Consider the following 19,985-nt stretch of genomic DNA (forward strand, 5'->3'; position numbering starts at 1 on the left):
GGATTTGTTACTATGTTACCTGGAAGAATAACAAACTGTGCAAGGATGGAGGTTGTAGGAGCAAGGAGAACAAGTTGTCTGTAAAGTTGGTGGATGCCTATTTTCCATTTTGCAGTCCCTTGTCTCCCTGGAGGCAACTAGCTGTGCAAAAAAAAGACAGCCTGGGGGCCGGCTGTTGCAGTGTTGCCCTCTCAGGCAACACTGAGTGACTGACTGAGCCGCACCGTCTTATATAAAGTTCAGACGGAACTTTGCACGTGTCATAGTGGAGACCTCAGGAGCCAGAGCCAGCTTTCTGACATCATAATGGGGCCTCAGAGATAAAAGCCTGGGCCCAGGCAGTGTTGGTCAGTGCTGCTCAGCAGGCAGCACTGGACTGGATTAAAGCTGATACAAGGTGTGAAAGGAGAAGGGGTGGCAGTGGGCATGCACTTACTGCTGCTGCTGCTGCTGCTGCCAGTGTTTGCACGGCAGGAGGGCATTTGGGCGTTGCCAGGAAGGCGTTTTTATGTCGATTCCTCCTCTTTCAGCACTGCATTGTGGTGCAAGCAAAAGAAGCAAAACGCGCGGCACGTTCGGGTTATCGCTTCTCGGCCTTTTGGCTAAGATCAAGTGTAGTATCTGTTCTTATCAGTTTAATATCTGATACGTCCCCTATCTGGGGACCATATATTAAATGGATTTTTAGAACAGGGAGATGGAAATAGAGCTTGCTCTGTCCACTCCACGCATTGACCTGGTATTGCAGTATTTCCAGGACCGGTGCACCCTTTCCTTATGTGTTTACTAAAATCAGATTCCAAAAGTGCTTTTTGTGTTTGCCATTGTTTTTGTCTTTCGGATGGGATCTCCCCTTTTAATCCCATTATTTCAACACCTGTTGGACAATGCATTTGTACAGTCATGTGTGATAATGAGCTAATTTATTAAATGCAATTAATTAATACATTGCCACCTCTTGTTTTGTGTCGTCTGTGTTTCTGTGTTTCCGGCATTTCACATTGGAACAGCTCATTCACCTTCCTTGTCTTCTCTCCGCCCTCCCTCCTAGGTAGGTTAAAGAGCTGCACCTGAGCCAGCCACTGATTGATGCAGCACCATAGTCAAATAGTGGAGTGGAGTAGGGGAACAGCAAACAGCCATTAAAGCAGCCAGCCCGCCCGCCCGTCACAATGGACCTACCTGTGTACACTAGATGGATGTGATGGAATGTACTGTGGTCCCTACATTTCAAGAAGAAGTAAGAATTGCAGTTGCAACAAACCCTTGCTTGCCTACAAAGAGAGCAGCAATTTGGATTTGTTACTATGTTACCTGGAAGAATAACAAACTGTGCAAGGATGGAGGTTGTAGGAGCAAGGAGAACAAGTTGTCTGTAAAGTTGGTGGATGCCTATTTTCCATTTTGCAGTCCCTTGTCTCCCTGGAGGCAACTAGCTGTGCAAAAAAAAGACAGCCTGGGGGCCGGCTGTTGCAGTGTTGCCCTCTCAGGCAACACTGAGTGACTGACTGAGCCGCACCGTCTTATATAAAGTTCAGACGGAACTTTGCACGTGTCATAGTGGAGACCTCAGGAGCCAGAGCCAGCTTTCTGACATCATAATGGGGCCTCAGAGATAAAAGCCTGGGCCCAGGCAGTGTTGGTCAGTGCTGCTCAGCAGGCAGCACTGGACTGGATTAAAGCTGATACAAGGTGTGAAAGGAGAAGGGGTGGCAGTGGGCATGCACTTACTGCTGCTGCTGCTGCTGCTGCCAGTGTTTGCACGGCAGGAGGGCATTTGGGCGTTGCCAGGAAGGCGTTTTTATGTCGATTCCTCCTCTTTCAGCACTGCATTGTGGTGCAAGCAAAAGAAGCAAAACGCGCGGCACGTTCGGGTTATCGCTTCTCGGCCTTTTGGCTAAGATCAAGTGTAGTATCTGTTCTTATCAGTTTAATATCTGATACGTCCCCTATCTGGGGACCATATATTAAATGGATTTTTAGAACAGGGAGATGGAAATAGAGCTTGCTCTGTCCACTCCACGCATTGACCTGGTATTGCAGTATTTCCAGGACCGGTGCACCCTTTCCTTATGTGTTTACTAAAATCAGATTCCAAAAGTGCTTTTTGTGTTTGCCATTGTTTTTGTCTTTCGGATGGGATCTCCCCTTTTAATCCCATTATTTCAACACCTGTTGGACAATGCATTTGTACAGTCATGTGTGATAATGAGCTAATTTATTAAATGCAATTAATTAATACATTGCCACCTCTTGTTTTGTGTCGTCTGTGTTTCTGTGTTTCCGGCATTTCACATTGGAACAGCTCATTCACCTTCCTTGTCTTCTCTCCGCCCTCCCTCCTAGGTAGGTTAAAGAGCTGCACCTGAGCCAGCCACTGATTGATGCAGCACCATAGTCAAATAGTGGAGTGGAGTAGGGGAACAGCAAACAGCCATTAAAGCAGCCAGCCCGCCCGCCCGTCACAATGGACCTACCTGTGTACACTAGATGGATGTGATGGAATGTACTGTGGTCCCTACATTTCAAGAAGAAGTAAGAATTGCAGTTGCAACAAACCCTTGCTTGCCTACAAAGAGAGCAGCAATTTGGATTTGTTACTATGTTACCTGGAAGAATAACAAACTGTGCAAGGATGGAGGTTGTAGGAGCAAGGAGAACAAGTTGTCTGTAAAGTTGGTGGATGCCTATTTTCCATTTTGCAGTCCCTTGTCTCCCTCTTGTGGCCTCCTGGAGGCAACTAGCTGTGCAAAAAAAAGACAGCCTGGGGGCCGGCTGTTGCAGTGTTGCCCTCTCAGGCAACACTGAGTGACTGACTGAGCCGCACCGTCTTATATAAAGTTCAGACGGAACTTTGCACGTGTCATAGTGGAGACCTCAGGAGCCAGAGCCAGCTTTCTGACATCATAATGGGGCCTCAGAGATAAAAGCCTGGGCCCAGGCAGTGTTGGTCAGTGCTGCTCAGCAGGCAGCACTGGACTGGATTAAAGCTGATACAAGGTGTGAAAGGAGAAGGGGTGGCAGTGGGCATGCACTTACTGCTGCTGCTGCTGCTGCTGCTGCTGCCAGTGTTTGCACGGCAGGAGGGCATTTGGGCGTTGCCAGGAAGGCGTTTTTATGTCGATTCCTCCTCTTTCAGCACTGCATTGTGGTGCAAGCAAAAGAAGCAAAACGCGCGGCACGTTCGGGTTATCGCTTCTCGGCCTTTTGGCTAAGATCAAGTGTAGTATCTGTTCTTATCAGTTTAATATCTGATACGTCCCCTATCTGGGGACCATATATTAAATGGATTTTTAGAACAGGGAGATGGAAATAGAGCTTGCTCTGTCCACTCCACGCATTGACCTGGTATTGCAGTATTTCCAGGACCGGTGCACCCTTTCCTTATGTGTTTACTAAAATCAGATTCCAAAAGTGCTTTTTGTGTTTGCCATTGTTTTTGTCTTTCGGATGGGATCTCCCCTTTTAATCCCATTATTTCAACACCTGTTGGACAATGCATTTGTACAGTCATGTGTGATAATGAGCTAATTTATTAAATGCAATTAATTAATACATTGCCACCTCTTGTTTTGTGTCGTCTGTGTTTCTGTGTTTCCGGCATTTCACATTGGAACAGCTCATTCACCTTCCTTGTCTTCTCTCCGCCCTCCCTCCTAGGTAGGTTAAAGAGCTGCACCTGAGCCAGCCACTGATTGATGCAGCACCATAGTCAAATAGTGGAGTGGAGTAGGGGAACAGCAAACAGCCATTAAAGCAGCCAGCCCGCCCGCCCGCCCGCCCGTCACAATGGACCTACCTGTGTACACTAGATGGATGTGATGGAATGTACTGTGGTCCCTACATTTCAAGAAGAAGTAAGAATTGCAGTTGCAACAAACCCTTGCTTGCCTACAAAGAGAGCAGCAATTTGGATTTGTTACTATGTTACCTGGAAGAATAACAAACTGTGCAAGGATGGAGGTTGTAGGAGCAAGGAGAACAAGTTGTCTGTAAAGTTGGTGGATGCCTATTTTCCATTTTGCAGTCCCTTGTCTCCCTCTTGTGGCCTCCTGGAGGCAACTAGCTGTGCAAAAAAAAGACAGCCTGGGGGCCGGCTGTTGCAGTGTTGCCCTCTCAGGCAACACTGAGTGACTGACTGAGCCGCACCGTCTTATATAAAGTTCAGACGGAACTTTGCACGTGTCATAGTGGAGACCTCAGGAGCCAGAGCCAGCTTTCTGACATCATAATGGGGCCTCAGAGATAAAAGCCTGGGCCCAGGCAGTGTTGGTCAGTGCTGCTCAGCAGGCAGCACTGGACTGGATTAAAGCTGATACAAGGTGTGAAAGGAGAAGGGGTGGCAGTGGGCATGCACTTACTGCTGCTGCTGCTGCTGCTGCTGCTGCCAGTGTTTGCACGGCAGGAGGGCATTTGGGCGTTGCCAGGAAGGCGTTTTTATGTCGATTCCTCCTCTTTCAGCACTGCATTGTGGTGCAAGCAAAAGAAGCAAAACGCGCGGCACGTTCGGGTTATCGCTTCTCAGCCTTTTGGCTAAGATCAAGTGTAGTATCTGTTCTTATCAGTTTAATATCTGATACGTCCCCTATCTGGGGACCATATATTAAATGGATTTTTAGAACAGGGAGATGGAAATAGAGCTTGCTCTGTCCACTCCACGCATTGACCTGGTATTGCAGTATTTCCAGGACCGGTGCACCCTTTCCTTATGTGTTTACTAAAATCAGATTCCAAAAGTGCTTTTTGTGTTTGCCATTGTTTTTGTCTTTCGGATGGGATCTCCCCTTTTAATCCCATTATTTCAACACCTGTTGGACAATGCATTTGTACAGTCATGTGTGATAATGAGCTAATTTATTAAATGCAATTAATTAATACATTGCCACCTCTTGTTTTGTGTCGTCTGTGTTTCCGGCATTTCACATTGGAACAGCTCATTCACCTTCCTTGTCTTCTCTCCGCCCTCCCTCCTAGGTAGGTTAAAGAGCTGCACCTGAGCCAGCCACTGATTGATGCAGCACCATAGTCAAATAGTGGAGTGGAGTAGGGGAACAGCAAACAGCCATTAAAGCAGCCAGCCCTCCCGCCCGCCCGTCACAATGGACCTACCTGTGTACACTAGATGGATGTGATGGAATGTACTGTGGTCCCTACATTTCAAGAAGAAGTAAGAATTGCAGTTGCAACAAACCCTTGCTTGCCTACAAAGAGAGCAGCAATTTGGATTTGTTACTATGTTACCTGGAAGAATAACAAACTGTGCAAGGATGGAGGTTGTAGGAGCAAGGAGAACAAGTTGTCTGTAAAGTTGGTGGATGCCTATTTTCCATTTTGCAGTCCCTTGTCTCCCTCTTGTGGCCTCCTGGAGGCAACTAGCTGTGCAAAAAAAAGACAGCCTGGGGGCCGGCTGTTGCAGTGTTGCCCTCTCAGGCAACACTGAGTGACTGACTGAGCCGCACCGTCTTATATAAAGTTCAGACGGAACTTTGCACGTGTCATAGTGGAGACCTCAGGAGCCAGAGCCAGCTTTCTGACATCATAATGGGGCCTCAGAGATAAAAGCCTGGGCCCAGGCAGTGTTGGTCAGTGCTGCTCAGCAGGCAGCACTGGACTGGATTAAAGCTGATACAAGGTGTGAAAGGAGAAGGGGTGGCAGTGGGCATGCCCTTACTGCTGCTGCTGCTGCTGCTGCTGCTGCCAGTGTTTGCACGGCAGGAGGGCATTTGGGCGTTGCCAGGAAGGCGTTTTTATGTCGATTCCTCCTCTTTCAGCACTGCATTGTGGTGCAAGCAAAAGAAGCAAAACGCGCGGCACGTTCGGGTTATCGCTTCTCGGCCTTTTGGCTAAGATCAAGTGTAGTATCTGTTCTTATCAGTTTAATATCTGATACGTCCCCTATCTGGGGACCATATATTAAATGGATTTTTAGAACAGGGAGATGGAAATAGAGCTTGCTCTGTCCACTCCACGCATTGACCTGGTATTGCAGTATTTCCAGGACCGGTGCACCCTTTCCTTATGTGTTTACTAAAATCAGATTCCAAAAGTGCTTTTTGTGTTTGACATTGTTTTTGTCTTTCGGATGGGATCTCCCCTTTTAATCCCATTATTTCAACACCTGTTGGACAATGCATTTGTACAGCCATGTGTGATAATGAGCTAATTTATTAAATGCAATTAATTAATACATTGCCACCTCTTGTTTTGTGTCGTCTGTGTTTCTGTGTTTCCGGCATTTCACATTGGAACAGCTCATTCACCTTCCTTGTCTTCTCTCCGCCCTCCCTCCTAGGTAGGTTAAAGAGCTGCACCTGAGCCAGCCACTGATTGATGCAGCACCATAGTCAAATAGTGGAGTGGAGTAGGGGAACAGCAAACAGCCATTAAAGCAGCCCGCCCGCCCGTCACAATGGACCTACCTGTGTACACTAGATGGATGTGATGGAATGTACTGTGGTCCCTACATTTCAAGAAGAAGTAAGAATTGCAGTTGCAACAAACCCTTGCTTGCCTACAAAGAGAGCAGCAATTTGGATTTGTTACTATGTTACCTGGAAGAATAACAAACTGTGCAAGGATGGAGGTTGTAGGAGCAAGGAGAACAAGTTGTCTGTAAAGTTGGTGGATGCCTATTTTCCATTTTGCAGTCCCTTGTCTCCCTCTTGTGGCCTCCTGGAGGCAACTAGCTGTGCAAAAAAAAGACAGCCTGGGGGCCGGCTGTTGCAGTGTTGCCCTCTCAGGCAACACTGAGTGACTGACTGAGCCGCACCGTCTTATATAAAGTTCAGACGGAACTTTGCACGTGTCATAGTGGAGACCTCAGGAGCCAGAGCCAGCTTTCTGACATCATAATGGGGCCTCAGAGATAAAAGCCTGGGCCCAGGCAGTGTTGGTCAGTGCTGCTCAGCAGGCAGCACTGGACTGGATTAAAGCTGATACAAGGTGTGAAAGGAGAAGGGGTGGCAGTGGGCATGCACTTACTGCTGCTGCTGCTGCTGCTGCTGCTGCTGCCAGTGTTTGCACGGCAGGAGGGCATTTGGGCGTTGCCAGGAAGGCGTTTTTATGTTGATTCCTCCTCTTTCAGCACTGCATTGTGGTGCAAGCAAAAGAAGCAAAACGCGCGGCACGTTCGGGTTATCGCTTCTCGGCCTTTTGGCTAAGATCAAGTGTAGTATCTGTTCTTATCAGTTTAATATCTGATACGTCCCCTATCTGGAGACCATATATTAAATGGATTTTTAGAACAGGGAGATGGAAATAGAGCTTGCTCTGTCCACTCCACGCATTGACCTGGTATTGCAGTATTTCCAGGACCGGTGCACCCTTTCCTTATGTGTTTACTAAAATCAGATTCCAAAAGTGCTTTTTGTGTTTGCCATTGTTTTTGTCTTTCGGATGGGATCTCCCCTTTTAATCCCATTATTTCAACACCTGTTGGACAATGCATTTGTACAGTCATGTGTGATAATGAGCTAATTTATTAAATGCAATTAATTAATACATTGCCACCTCTTGTTTTGTGTCGTCTGTGTTTCTGTGTTTCCGGCATTTCACATTGGAACAGCTCATTCACCTTCCTTGTCTTCTCTCCGCCCTCCCTCCTAGGTAGGTTAAAGAGCTGCACCTGAGCCAGCCACTGATTGATGCAGCACCATAGTCAAATAGTGGAGTGGAGTAGGGGAACAGCAAACAGCCATTAAAGCAGCCAGCCCGCCCGCCCGCCCGCCCGTCACAATGGACCTACCTGTGTACACTAGATGGATGTGATGGAATGTACTGTGGTCCCTACATTTCAAGAAGAAGTAAGAATTGCAGTTGCAACAAACCCTTGCTTGCCTACAAAGAGAGCAGCAATTTGGATTTGTTACTATGTTACCTGGAAGAATAACAAACTGTGCAAGGATGGAGGTTGTAGGAGCAAGGAGAACAAGTTGTCTGTAAAGTTGGTGGATGCCTATTTTCCATTTTGCAGTCCCTTGTCTCCCTCTTGTGGCCTCCTGGAGGCAACTAGCTGTGCAAAAAAAAGACAGCCTGGGGGCCGGCTGTTGCAGTGTTGCCCTCTCAGGCAACACTGAGTGACTGACTGAGCCGCACCGTCTTATATAAAGTTCAGACGGAACTTTGCACGTGTCATAGTGGAGACCTCAGGAGCCAAAGCCAGCTTTCTGACATCATAATGGGGCCTCAGAGATAAAAGCCTGGGCCCAGGCAGTGTTGGTCAGTGCTGCTCAGCAGGCAGCACTGGACTGGATTAAAGCTGATACAAGGTGTGAAAGGAGAAGGGGTGGCAGTGGGCATGCACTTACTGCTGCTGCTGCTGCTGCTGCTGCCAGTGTTTGCACGGCAGGAGGGCATTTGGGCGTTGCCAGGAAGGCGTTTTTATGTCGATTCCTCCTCTTTCAGCACTGCATTGTGGTGCAAGCAAAAGAAGCAAAACGCGCGGCACGTTCGGGTTATCGCTTCTCGGCCTTTTGGCTAAGATCAAGTGTAGTATCTGTTCTTATCAGTTTAATATCTGATACGTCCCCTATCTGGGGACCATATATTAAATGGATTTTTAGAACAGGGAGATGGAAATAGAGCTTGCTCTGTCCACTCCACGCATTGACCTGGTATTGCAGTATTTCCAGGACCGGTGCACCCTTTCCTTATGTGTTTACTAAAATCAGATTCCAAAAGTGCTTTTTGTGTTTGCCATTGTTTTTGTCTTTCGGATGGGATCTCCCCTTTTAATCCCATTATTTCAACACCTGTTGGACAATGCATTTGTACAGTCATGTGTGATAATGAGCTAATTTATTAAATGCAATTAATTAATACATTGCCACCTCTTGTTTTGTGTCGTCTGTGTTTCTGTGTTTCCGGCATTTCACATTGGAACAGCTCATTCACCTTCCTTGTCTTCTCTCCGCCCTCCCTCCTAGGTAGGTTAAAGAGCTGCACCTGAGCCAGCCACTGATTGATGCAGCACCATAGTCAAATAGTGGAGTGGAGTAGGGGAACAGCAAACAGCCATTAAAGCAGCCAGCCCGCCCGCCCGCCCGCCCGCCCGTCACAATGGACCTACCTGTGTACACTAGATGGATGTGATGGAATGTACTGTGGTCCCTACATTTCAAGAAGAAGTAAGAATTGCAGTTGCAACAAACCCTTGCTTGCCTACAAAGAGAGCAGCAATTTGGATTTGTTACTATGTTACCTGGAAGAATAACAAACTGTGCAAGGATGGAGGTTGTAGGAGCAAGGAGAACAAGTTGTCTGTAAAGTTGGTGGATGCCTATTTTCCATTTTGCAGTCCCTTGTCTCCCTCTTGTGGCCTCCTGGAGGCAACTAGCTGTGCAAAAAAAAGACAGCCTGGGGGCCGGCTGTTGCAGTGTTGCCCTCTCAGGCAACACTGAGTGACTGACTGAGCCGCACCGTCTTATATAAAGTTCAGACGGAACTTTGCACGTGTCATAGTGGAGACCTCAGGAGCCAGAGCCAGCTTTCTGACATCATAATGGGGCCTCAGAGATAAAAGCCTGGGCCCAGGCAGTGTTGGTCAGTGCTGCTCAGCAGGCAGCACTGGACTGGATTAAAGCTGATACAAGGTGTGAAAGGAGAAGGGGTGGCAGTGGGCATGCACTTACTGCTGCTGCTGCTGCCAGTGTTTGCACGGCAGGGGGGCATTTGGGCGTTGCCAGGAAGGCGTTGCCAGGAAGGCGTTTTTATGTCGATTCCTCCTCTTTCAGCACTGCATTGTGGTGCAAGCAAAAGAAGCAAAACGCGCGGCACGTTCGGGTTATCGCTTCTCGGCCTTTTGGCTAAGATCAAGTGTAGTATCTGTTCTTATCAGTTTAATATCTGATACGTCCCCTATCTGGGGACCATATATTAAATGGATTTTTAGAACAGGGAGATTGAAATAGAGCTTGCTCTGTCCACTCCACGCATTGACCTGGTATTGCAGTATTTCCAGGACCGGTGCACCCTTTCCTTATGTGTTTACTAAAATCAGATTCCAAAAGTGCTTTTTGTGTTTGCCATTGTTTTTGTCTTTCGGATGGGATCTCCCCTTTTAATCCCATTATTTCAACACCTGTTGGACAATGCATTTGTACAGTCATGTGTGATAATGAGCTAATTTATTAAATGCAATTAATTAATACATTGCCACCTCTTGTTTTGTGTCGTCTGTGTTTCTGTGTTTCCGGCATTTCACATTGGAACAGCTCATTCACCTTCCTTGTCTTCTCTCCGCCCTCCCTCCTAGGTAGGTTAAAGAGCTGCACCTGAGCCAGCCACTGATTGATGCAGCACCATAGTCAAATAGTGGAGTGGAGTAGGGGAACAGCAAACAGCCATTAAAGCAGCCAGCCCACCCGCCCGCCCGCCCGTCACAATGGACCTACCTGTGTACACTAGATGGATGTGATGGAATGTACTGTGGTCCCTACATTTCAAGAAGAAGTAAGAATTGCAGTTGCAACAAACCCTTGCTTGCCTACAAAGAGAGCAGCAATTTGGATTTGTTACTATGTTACCTGGAAGAATAACAAACTGTGCAAGGATGGAGGTTGTAGGAGCAAGGAGAACAAGTTGTCTGTAAAGTTGGTGGATGCCTATTTTCCATTTTGCAGTCCCTTGTCTCCCTCTTGTGGCCTCCTGGAGGCAACTAGCTGTGCAAAAAAAAGACAGCCTGGGGGCCGGCTGTTGCAGTGTTGCCCTCTCAGGCAACACTGAGTGACTGACTGAGCCGCACCGTCTTATATAAAGTTCAGACGGAACTTTGCACGTGTCATAGTGGAGACCTCAGGAGCCAGAGCCAGCTTTCTGACATCATAATGGGGCCTCAGAGATAAAAGCCTGGGCCCAGGCAGTGTTGGTCAGTGCTGCTCAGCAGGCAGCACTGGACTGGATTAAAGCTGATACAAGGTGTGAAAGGAGAAGGGGTGGCAGTGGGCATGCACTTACTGCTGCTGCTGCTGCTGCTGCTGCTGCTGCCAGTGTTTGCACGGCAGGAGGGCATTTGGGCGTTGCCAGGAAGGCGTTTTTATGTCGATTCCTCCTCTTTCAGCACTGCATTGTGGTGCAAGCAAAAGAAGCAAAACGCGCGGCACGTTCGGGTTATCGCTTCTCGGCCTTTTGGCTAAGATCAAGTGTAGTATCTGTTCTTATCAGTTTAATATCTGATACGTCCCCTATCTGGGGACCATATATTAAATGGATTTTTAGAACAGGGAGATGGAAATAGAGCTTGCTCTGTCCACTCCACGCATTGACCTGGTATTGCAGTATTTCCAGGACCGGTGCACCCTTTCCTTATGTGTTTACTAAAATCAGATTCCAAAAGTGCTTTTTGTGTTTGCCATTGTTTTTGTCTTTCGGATGGGATCTCCCCTTTTAATCCCATTATTTCAACACCTGTTGGACAATGCATTTGTACAGTCATGTGTGATAATGAGCTAATTTATTAAATGCAATTAATTAATACATTGCCACCTCTTGTTTTGTGTTGTCTGTGTTTCTGTGTTTCCGGCATTTCACATTGGAACAGCTCATTCACCTTCCTTGTCTTCTCTCCGCCCTCCCTCCTAGGTAGGTTAAAGAGCTGCACCTGAGCCAGCCACTGATTGATGCAGCACCATAGTCAAATAGTGGAGTGGAGTAGGGGAACAGCAAACAGCCATTAAAGCAGCCAGCCCGCCCGCCCGCCCGCCCGTCACAATGGACCTACCTGTGTACACTAGATGGATGTGATGGAATGTACTGTGGTCCCTACATTTCAAGAAGAAGTAAGAATTGCAGTTGCAACAAACCCTTGCTTGCCTACAAAGAGAGCAGCAATTTGGATTTGTTACTATGTTACCTGGAAGAATAACAAACTGTGCAAGGATGGAGGTTGTAGGAGCAAGGAGAACAAGTTGTCTGTAAAGTTGGTGGATGCCTATTTTCCATTTTGCAGTCCCTTGTCTCCCTCTTGTGGCCTCCTGGAGGCAACTAGCTGTGCAAAAAAAAGACAGCCTGGGGGCCGGCTGTTGCAGTGTTGCCCTCTCAGGCAACACTGAGTGACTGACTGAGCCGCACCGTCTTATATAAAGTTCAGACGGAACTTTGCACGTGTCATAGTGGAGACCTCAGGAGCCAGAGCCAGTTTTCTGACATCATAATGGGGCCTCAGAGATAAAAGCCTGGGCCCAGGCAGTGTTGGTCAGTGCTGCTCAGCAGGCAGCACTGGACTGGATTAAAGCTGATACAAGGTGTGAAAGGAGAAGGGGTGGCAGTGGGCATGCACTTACTGCTGCTGCTGCTGCTGCTGCTGCTGCCAGTGTTTGCACGGCAGGAGGGCATTTGGGCGTTGCCAGGAAGGCGTTTTTATGTCGATTCCTCCTCTTTCAGCACTGCATTGTGGTGCAAGCAAAAGAAGCAAAACGCGCGGCACGTTCGGGTTATCGCTTCTCGGCCTTTTGGCTAAGATCAAGTGTAGTATCTGTTCTTATCAGTTTAATATCTGATACGTCCCCTATCTGGGGACCATATATTAAATGGATTTTTAGAACAGGGAGATGGAAATAGAGCTTGCTCTGTCCACTCCACGCATTGACCTGGTATTGCAGTATTTCCAGGACCGGTGCACCCTTTCCTTATGTGTTTACTAAAATCAGATTCCAAAAGTGCTTTTTGTGTTTGCCATTGTTTTTGTCTTTCGGATGGGATCTCCCCTTTTAATCCCATTATTTCAACACCTGTTGGACAATGCATTTGTACAGTCATGTGTGATAATGAGCTAATTTATTAAATGCAATTAATTAATACATTGCCACCTCTTGTTTTGTGTCGTCTGTGTTTCTGTGTTTCCGGCATTTCACATTGGAACAGCTCATTCACCTTCCTTGTCTTCTCTCCGCCCTCCCTCCTAGGTAGGTTAAAGAGCTGCACCTGAGCCAGCCACTGATTGATGCAGCACCATAGTCAAATAGTGGAGTGGAGTAGGGGAACAGCAAACAGCCATTAAAGCAGCCAGCCCACCCGCCCGCCCGCCCGTCACAATGGACCTACCTGTGTACACTAGATGGATGTGATGGAATGTACTGTGGTCCCTACATTTCAAGAAGAAGTAAGAATTGCAGTTGCAACAAACCCTTGCTTGCCTACAAAGAGAGCAGCAATTTGGATTTGTTACTATGTTACCTGGAAGAATAACAAACTGTGCAAGGATGGAGGTTGTAGGAGCAAGGAGAACAAGTTGTCTGTAAAGTTGGTGGATGCCTATTTTCCATTTTGCAGTCCCTTGTCTCCCTCTTGTGGCCTCCTGGAGGCAACTAGCTGTGCAAAAAAAAGACAGCCTGGGGGCCGGCTGTTGCAGTGTTGCCCTCTCAGGCAACACTGAGTGACTGACTGAGCCGCACCGTCTTATATAAAGTTCAGACGGAACTTTGCACGTGTCATAGTGGAGACCTCAGGAGCCAGAGCCAGCTTTCTGACATCATAATGGGGCCTCAGAGATAAAAGCCTGGGCCCAGGCAGTGTTGGTCAGTGCTGCTCAGCAGGCAGCACTGGACTGGATTAAAGCTGATACAAGGTGTGAAAGGAGAAGGGGTGGCAGTGGGCATGCACTTACTGCTGCTGCTGCTGCTGCTGCCAGTGTTTGCACGGCAGGAGGGCATTTGGGCGTTGCCAGGAAGGCGTTTTTATGTCGATTCCTCCTCTTTCAGCACTGCATTGTGGTGCAAGCAAAAGAAGCAAAACGCGCGGCACGTTCGGGTTATCGCTTCTCGGCCTTTTGGCTAAGATCAAGTGTAGTATCTGTTCTTATCAGTTTAATATCTGATACGTCCCCTATCTGGGGACCATATATTAAATGGATTTTTAGAACAGGGAGATTGAAATAGAGCTTGCTCTGTCCACTCCACGCATTGACCTGGTATTGCAGTATTTCCAGGACCGGTGCACCCTTTCCTTATGTGTTTACTAAAATCAGATTCCAAAAGTGCTTTTTGTGTTTGCCATTGTTTTTGTCTTTCGGATGGGATCTCCCCTTTTAATCCCATTATTTCAACACCTGTTGGACAATGCATTTGTACAGTCATGTGTGATAATGAGCTAATTTATTAAATGCAATTAATTAATACATTGCCACCTCTTGTTTTGTGTCGTCTGTGTTTCTGTGTTTCCGGCATTTCACATTGGAACAGCTCATTCACCTTCCTTGTCTTCTCTCCGCCCTCCCTCCTAGGTAGGTTAAAGAGCTGCACCTGAGCCAGCCACTGATTGATGCAGCACCATAGTCAAATAGTGGAGTGGAGTAGGGGAACAGCAAACAGCCATTAAAGCAGCCAGCCCACCCGCCCGCCCGCCCGTCACAATGGACCTACCTGTGTACACTAGATGGATGTGATGGAATGTACTGTGGTCCCTACATTTCAAGAAGAAGTAAGAATTGCAGTTGCAACAAACCCTTGCTTGCCTACAAAGAGAGCAGCAATTTGGATTTGTTACTATGTTACCTGGAAGAATAACAAACTGTGCAAGGATGGAGGTTGTAGGAGCAAGGAGAACAAGTTGTCTGTAAAGTTGGTGGATGCCTATTTTCCATTTTGCAGTCCCTTGTCTCCCTCTTGTGGCCTCCTGGAGGCAACTAGCTGTGCAAAAAAAAGACAGCCTGGGGGCCGGCTGTTGCAGTGTTGCCCTCTCAGGCAACACTGAGTGACTGACTGAGCCGCACCGTCTTATATAAAGTTCAGACGGAACTTTGCACGTGTCATAGTGGAGACCTCAGGAGCCAGAGCCAGCTTTCTGACATCATAATGGGGCCTCAGAGATAAAAGCCTGGGCCCAGGCAGTGTTGGTCAGTGCTGCTCAGCAGGCAGCACTGGACTGGATTAAAGCTGATACAAGGTGTGAAAGGAGAAGGGGTGGCAGTGGGCATGCACTTACTGCTGCTGCTGCTGCTGCTGCTGCCAGTGTTTGCATGGCAGGAGGGCATTTGGGCGTTGCCAGGAAGGCGTTTTTATGTTGATTCCTCCTCTTTCAGCACTGCATTGTGGTGCAAGCAAAAGAAGCAAAACGCGCGGCACGTTCGGGTTATCGCTTCTCGGCCTTTTGGCTAAGATCAAGTGTAGTATCTGTTCTTATCAGTTTAATATCTGATACGTCCCCTATCTGGGGACCATATATTAAATGGATTTTAAGAACAGGGAGATGGAAATAGAGCTTGCTCTGTCCACTCCACGCATTGACCTGGTATTGCAGTATTTCCAGGACCGGTGCACCCTTTCCTTATGTGTTTACTAAAATCAGATTCCAAAAGTGCTTTTTGTGTTTGCCATTGTTTTTGTCTTTCGGATGGGATCTCCCCTTTTAATCCCATTATTTCAACACCTGTTGGACAATGCATTTGTACAGTCATGTGTGATAATGAGCTAATTTATTAAATGCAATTAATTAATACATTGCCACCTCTTGTTTTGTGTCGTCTGTGTTTCTGTGTTTCCGGCATTTCACATTGGAACAGCTCATTCACCTTCCTTGTCTTCTCTCCGCCCTCCCTCCTAGGTAGGTTAAAGAGCTGCACCTGAGCCAGCCACTGATTGATGCAGCACCATAGTCAAATAGTGGAGTGGAGTAGGGGAACAGCAAACAGCCATTAAAGCAGCCAGCCCGCCCGCCCGCCCGCCCGTCACAATGGACCTACCTGTGTACACTAGATGGATGTGATGGAATGTACTGTTGTCCCTACATTTCAAGAAGAAGTAAGAATTGCAGTTGCAACAAACCCTTGCTTGCCTACAAAGAGAGCAGCAATTTGGATTTGTTACTATGTTACCTGGAAGAATAACAAACTGTGCAAGGATGGAGGTTGTAGGAGCAAGGAGAACAAGTTGTCTGTAAAGTTGGTGGATGCCTATTTTCCATTTTGCAGTCCCTTGTCTCCCTCTTGTGGCCTCCTGGAGGCAACTAGCTGTGCAAAAAAAAGACAGCCTGGGGGCCGGCTGTTGCAGTGTTGCCCTCTCAGGCAACACTGAGTGACTGACTGAGCCGCACCGTCTTATATAAAGTTCAGACGGAACTTTGCACGTGTCATAGTGGAGACCTCAGGAGCCAAAGCCAGTTTTCTGACATCATAATGGGGCCTCAGAGATAAAAGCCTGGGCCCAGGCAGTGTTGGTCAGTGCTGCTCAGCAGGCAGCACTGGACTGGATTAAAGCTGATACAAGGTGTGAAAGGAGAAGGGGTGGCAGTGGGCATGCACTTACTGCTGCTGCTGCTGCTGCTGCTGCTGCTGCCAGTGTTTGCACGGCAGGAGGGCATTTGGGCGTTGCCAGGAAGGCGTTTTTATGTTGATTCCTCCTCTTTCAGCACTGCATTGTGGTGCAAGCAAAAGAAGCAAAACGCGCGGCACGTTCGGGTTATCGCTTCTCGGCCTTTTGGCTAAGATCAAGTGTAGTATCTGTTCTTATCAGTTTAATATCTGATACGTCCCCTATCTGGGGACCATATATTAAATGGATTTTTAGAACAGGGAGATGGAAATAGAGCTTGCTCTGTCCACTCCACGCATTGACCTGGTATTGCAGTATTTCCAGGACCGGTGCACCCTTTCCTTATGTGTTTACTAAAATCAGATTCCAAAAGTGCTTTTTGTGTTTGCCATTGTTTTTGTCTTTCGGATGGGATCTCCCCTTTTAATCCCATTATTTCAACACCTGTTGGACAATGCATTTGTACAGTCATGTGTGATAATGAGCTAATTTATTAAATGCAATTAATTAATACATTGCCACCTCTTGTTTTGTGTCGTCTGTGTTTCTGTGTTTCCGGCATTTCACATTGGAACAGCTCATTCACCTTCCTTGTCTTCTCTCCGCCCTCCCTCCTAGGTAGGTTAAAGAGCTGCACCTGAGCCAGCCACTGATTGATGCAGCACCATAGTCAAATAGTGGAGTGGAGTAGGGGAACAGCAAACAGCCATTAAAGCAGCCAGCCCACCCGCCCGCCCGCCCGTCACAATGGACCTACCTGTGTACACTAGATGGATGTGATGGAATGTACTGTGGTCCCTACATTTCAAGAAGAAGTAAGAATTGCAGTTGCAACAAACCCTTGCTTGCCTACAAAGAGAGCAGCAATTTGGATTTGTTACTATGTTACCTGGAAGAATAACAAACTGTGCAAGGATGGAGGTTGTAGGAGCAAGGAGAACAAGTTGTCTGTAAAGTTGGTGGATGCCTATTTTCCATTTTGCAGTCCCTTGTCTCCCTCTTGTGGCCTCCTGGAGGCAACTAGCTGTGCAAAAAAAAGACAGCCTGGGGGCCGGCTGTTGCAGTGTTGCCCTCTCAGGCAACACTGAGTGACTGACTGAGCCGCACCGTCTTATATAAAGTTCAGACGGAACTTTGCACGTGTCATAGTGGAGACCTCAGGAGCCAGAGCCAGCTTTCTGACATCATAATGGGGCCTCAGAGATAAAAGCCTGGGCCCAGGCAGTGTTGGTCAGTGCTGCTCAGCAGGCAGCACTGGACTGGATTAAAGCTGATACAAGGTGTGAAAGGAGAAGGGGTGGCAGTGGGCATGCACTTACTGCTGCTGCTGCTGCTGCTGCCAGTGTTTGCACGGCAGGAGGGCATTTGGGCGTTGCCAGGAAGGCGTTTTTATGTTGATTCCTCCTCTTTCAGCACTGCATTGTGGTGCAAGCAAAAGAAGCAAAACGCGCGGCACGTTCGGGTTATCGCTTCTCGGCCTTTTGGCTAAGATCAAGTGTAGTATCTGTTCTTATCAGTTTAATATCTGATACGTCCCCTATCTGGGGACCATATATTAAATGGATTTTTAGAACAGGGAGATTGAAATAGAGCTTGCTCTGTCCACTCCACGCATTGACCTGGTATTGCAGTATTTCCAGGACCGGTGCACCCTTTCCTTATGTGTTTAGTAAAATCAGATTCCAAAAGTGCTTTTTGTGTTTGCCATTGTTTTTGTCTTTCGGATGGGATCTCCCCTTTTAATCCCATTATTTCAACACCTGTTGGACAATGCATTTGTACAGTCATGTGTGATAATGAGCTAATTTATTAAATGCAATTAATTAATACATTGCCACCTCTTGTTTTGTGTCGTCTGTGTTTCTGTGTTTCCGGCATTTCACATTGGAACAGCTCATTCACCTTCCTTGTCTTCTCTCCGCCCTCCCTCCTAGGTAGGTTAAAGAGCTGCACCTGAGCCAGCCACTGATTGATGCAGCACCATAGTCAAATAGTGGAGTGGAGTAGGGGAACAGCAAACAGCCATTAAAGCAGCCAGCCCACCCGCCCGCCCGCCCGTCACAATGGACCTACCTGTGTACACTAGATGGATGTGATGGAATGTACTGTGGTCCCTACATTTCAAGAAGAAGTAAGAATTGCAGTTGCAACAAACCCTTGCTTGCCTACAAAGAGAGCAGCAATTTGGATTTGTTACTATGTTACCTGGAAGAATAACAAACTGTGCAAGGATGGAGGTTGTAGGAGCAAGGAGAACAAGTTGTCTGTAAAGTTGGTGGATGCCTATTTTCCATTTTGCAGTCCCTTGTCTCCCTCTTGTGGCCTCCTGGAGGCAACTAGCTGTGCAAAAAAAAGACAGCCTGGGGGCCGGCTGTTGCAGTGTTGCCCTCTCAGGCAACACTGAGTGACTGACTGAGCCGCACCGTCTTATATAAAGTTCAGACGGAACTTTGCACGTGTCATAGTGGAGACCTCAGGAGCCAGAGCCAGCTTTCTGACATCATAATGGGGCCTCAGAGATAAAAGCCTGGGCCCAGGCAGTGTTGGTCAGTGCTGCTCAGCAGGCAGCACTGGACTGGATTAAAGCTGATACAAGGTGTGAAAGGAGAAGGGGTGGCAGTGGGCATGCACTTACTGCTGCTGCTGCTGCTGCTGCCAGTGTTTGCACGGCAGGAGGGCATTTGGGCGTTGCCAGGAAGGCGTTTTTATGTCGATTCCTCCTCTTTCAGCACTGCATTGTGGTGCAAGCAAAAGAAGCAAAACGCGCGGCACGTTCGGGTTATCGCTTCTCGGCCTTTTGGCTAAGATCAAGTGTAGTATCTGTTCTTATCAGTTTAATATCTGATACGTCCCCTATCTGGGGACCATATATTAAATGGATTTTTAGAACAGGGAGATGGAAATAGAGCTTGCTCTGTCCACTCCACGCATTGACCTGGTATTGCAGTATTTCCAGGACCGGTGCACCCTTTCCTTATGTGTTTACTAAAATCAGATTCCAAAAGTGCTTTTTGTGTTTGCCATTGTTTTTGTCTTTCGGATGGGATCTCCCCTTTTAATCCCATTATTTCAACACCTGTTGGACAATGCATTTGTACAGTCATGTGTGATAATGAGCTAATTTATTAAATGCAATTAATTAATACATTGCCACCTCTTGTTTTGTGTCGTCTGTGTTTCTGTGTTTCCGGCATTTCACATTGGAACAGCTCATTCACCTTCCTTGTCTTCTCTCCGCCCTCCCTCCTAGGTAGGTTAAAGAGCTGCACCTGAGCCAGCCACTGATTGATGCAGCACCATAGTCAAATAGTGGAGTGGAGTAGGGGAACAGCAAACAGCCATTAAAGCAGCCAGCCCACCCGCCCGCCCGCCCGTCACAATGGACCTACCTGTGTACACTAGATGGATGTGATGGAATGTACTGTGGTCCCTACATTTCAAGAAGAAGTAAGAATTGCAGTTGCAACAAACCCTTGCTTGCCTACAAAGAGAGCAGCAATTTGGATTTGTTACTATGTTACCTGGAAGAATAACAAACTGTGCAAGGATGGAGGTTGTAGGAGCAAGGAGAACAAGTTGTCTGTAAAGTTGGTGGATGCCTATTTTCCATTTTGCAGTCCCTTGTCTCCCTCTTGTGGCCTCCTGGAGGCAACTAGCTGTGCAAAAAAAAGACAGCCTGGGGGCCGGCTGTTGCAGTGTTGCCCTCTCAGGCAACACTGAGTGACTGACTGAGCTGCACCGGTG

General features: G+C 47.5%; 15 non-coding genes across 15 annotated transcripts; all 15 read left to right on the top strand.

The window, feature by feature from the left end:
• The first annotated feature begins 582 nt into the window (after window positions 1-582).
• On the top strand, window positions 583-773 carry LOC142720325 (U2 spliceosomal RNA). Its single transcript, XR_012873116.1, has one exon. It is a non-coding gene; the product is annotated as a U2 spliceosomal RNA (small nuclear RNA).
• Window positions 774-1,877: 1,104 nt separating this feature from the next.
• On the top strand, window positions 1,878-2,068 carry LOC142720326 (U2 spliceosomal RNA). Its single transcript, XR_012873117.1, has one exon. It is a non-coding gene; the product is annotated as a U2 spliceosomal RNA (small nuclear RNA).
• Window positions 2,069-3,191: 1,123 nt separating this feature from the next.
• Window positions 3,192-3,382, top strand: LOC142720327 (U2 spliceosomal RNA). Its single transcript, XR_012873118.1, has one exon. It is a non-coding gene; the product is annotated as a U2 spliceosomal RNA (small nuclear RNA).
• A 1,131-nt stretch (window positions 3,383-4,513) lies between these two features.
• On the top strand, window positions 4,514-4,704 carry LOC142720371 (U2 spliceosomal RNA). Its single transcript, XR_012873160.1, has one exon. It is a non-coding gene; the product is annotated as a U2 spliceosomal RNA (small nuclear RNA).
• A 1,119-nt stretch (window positions 4,705-5,823) lies between these two features.
• Window positions 5,824-6,014, top strand: LOC142720331 (U2 spliceosomal RNA). The gene has a single exon (XR_012873120.1). It is a non-coding gene; the product is annotated as a U2 spliceosomal RNA (small nuclear RNA).
• A 1,122-nt stretch (window positions 6,015-7,136) lies between these two features.
• LOC142720412 (U2 spliceosomal RNA) lies at window positions 7,137-7,327 on the top strand. Its single transcript, XR_012873201.1, has one exon. It is a non-coding gene; the product is annotated as a U2 spliceosomal RNA (small nuclear RNA).
• A 1,128-nt stretch (window positions 7,328-8,455) lies between these two features.
• Window positions 8,456-8,646, top strand: LOC142720332 (U2 spliceosomal RNA). Its single transcript, XR_012873121.1, has one exon. It is a non-coding gene; the product is annotated as a U2 spliceosomal RNA (small nuclear RNA).
• Window positions 8,647-9,783: 1,137 nt separating this feature from the next.
• LOC142720386 (U2 spliceosomal RNA) lies at window positions 9,784-9,974 on the top strand. The gene has a single exon (XR_012873174.1). It is a non-coding gene; the product is annotated as a U2 spliceosomal RNA (small nuclear RNA).
• Window positions 9,975-11,108: 1,134 nt separating this feature from the next.
• Window positions 11,109-11,299, top strand: LOC142720333 (U2 spliceosomal RNA). The gene has a single exon (XR_012873122.1). It is a non-coding gene; the product is annotated as a U2 spliceosomal RNA (small nuclear RNA).
• A 1,131-nt stretch (window positions 11,300-12,430) lies between these two features.
• Window positions 12,431-12,621, top strand: LOC142720334 (U2 spliceosomal RNA). Its single transcript, XR_012873123.1, has one exon. It is a non-coding gene; the product is annotated as a U2 spliceosomal RNA (small nuclear RNA).
• A 1,125-nt stretch (window positions 12,622-13,746) lies between these two features.
• On the top strand, window positions 13,747-13,937 carry LOC142720387 (U2 spliceosomal RNA). The gene has a single exon (XR_012873175.1). It is a non-coding gene; the product is annotated as a U2 spliceosomal RNA (small nuclear RNA).
• Window positions 13,938-15,065: 1,128 nt separating this feature from the next.
• On the top strand, window positions 15,066-15,256 carry LOC142720380 (U2 spliceosomal RNA). Its single transcript, XR_012873169.1, has one exon. It is a non-coding gene; the product is annotated as a U2 spliceosomal RNA (small nuclear RNA).
• Window positions 15,257-16,390: 1,134 nt separating this feature from the next.
• LOC142720335 (U2 spliceosomal RNA) lies at window positions 16,391-16,581 on the top strand. The gene has a single exon (XR_012873124.1). It is a non-coding gene; the product is annotated as a U2 spliceosomal RNA (small nuclear RNA).
• Window positions 16,582-17,706: 1,125 nt separating this feature from the next.
• LOC142720388 (U2 spliceosomal RNA) lies at window positions 17,707-17,897 on the top strand. Its single transcript, XR_012873176.1, has one exon. It is a non-coding gene; the product is annotated as a U2 spliceosomal RNA (small nuclear RNA).
• A 1,125-nt stretch (window positions 17,898-19,022) lies between these two features.
• Window positions 19,023-19,213, top strand: LOC142720336 (U2 spliceosomal RNA). The gene has a single exon (XR_012873125.1). It is a non-coding gene; the product is annotated as a U2 spliceosomal RNA (small nuclear RNA).
• Window positions 19,214-19,985: the final 772 nt, after the last annotated feature.

This window comes from Rhinoderma darwinii, unplaced genomic scaffold (assembly GCF_050947455.1).
Source record: "Rhinoderma darwinii isolate aRhiDar2 unplaced genomic scaffold, aRhiDar2.hap1 Scaffold_498, whole genome shotgun sequence".
Taxonomy (NCBI): domain Eukaryota; kingdom Metazoa; phylum Chordata; class Amphibia; order Anura; family Rhinodermatidae; genus Rhinoderma; species Rhinoderma darwinii.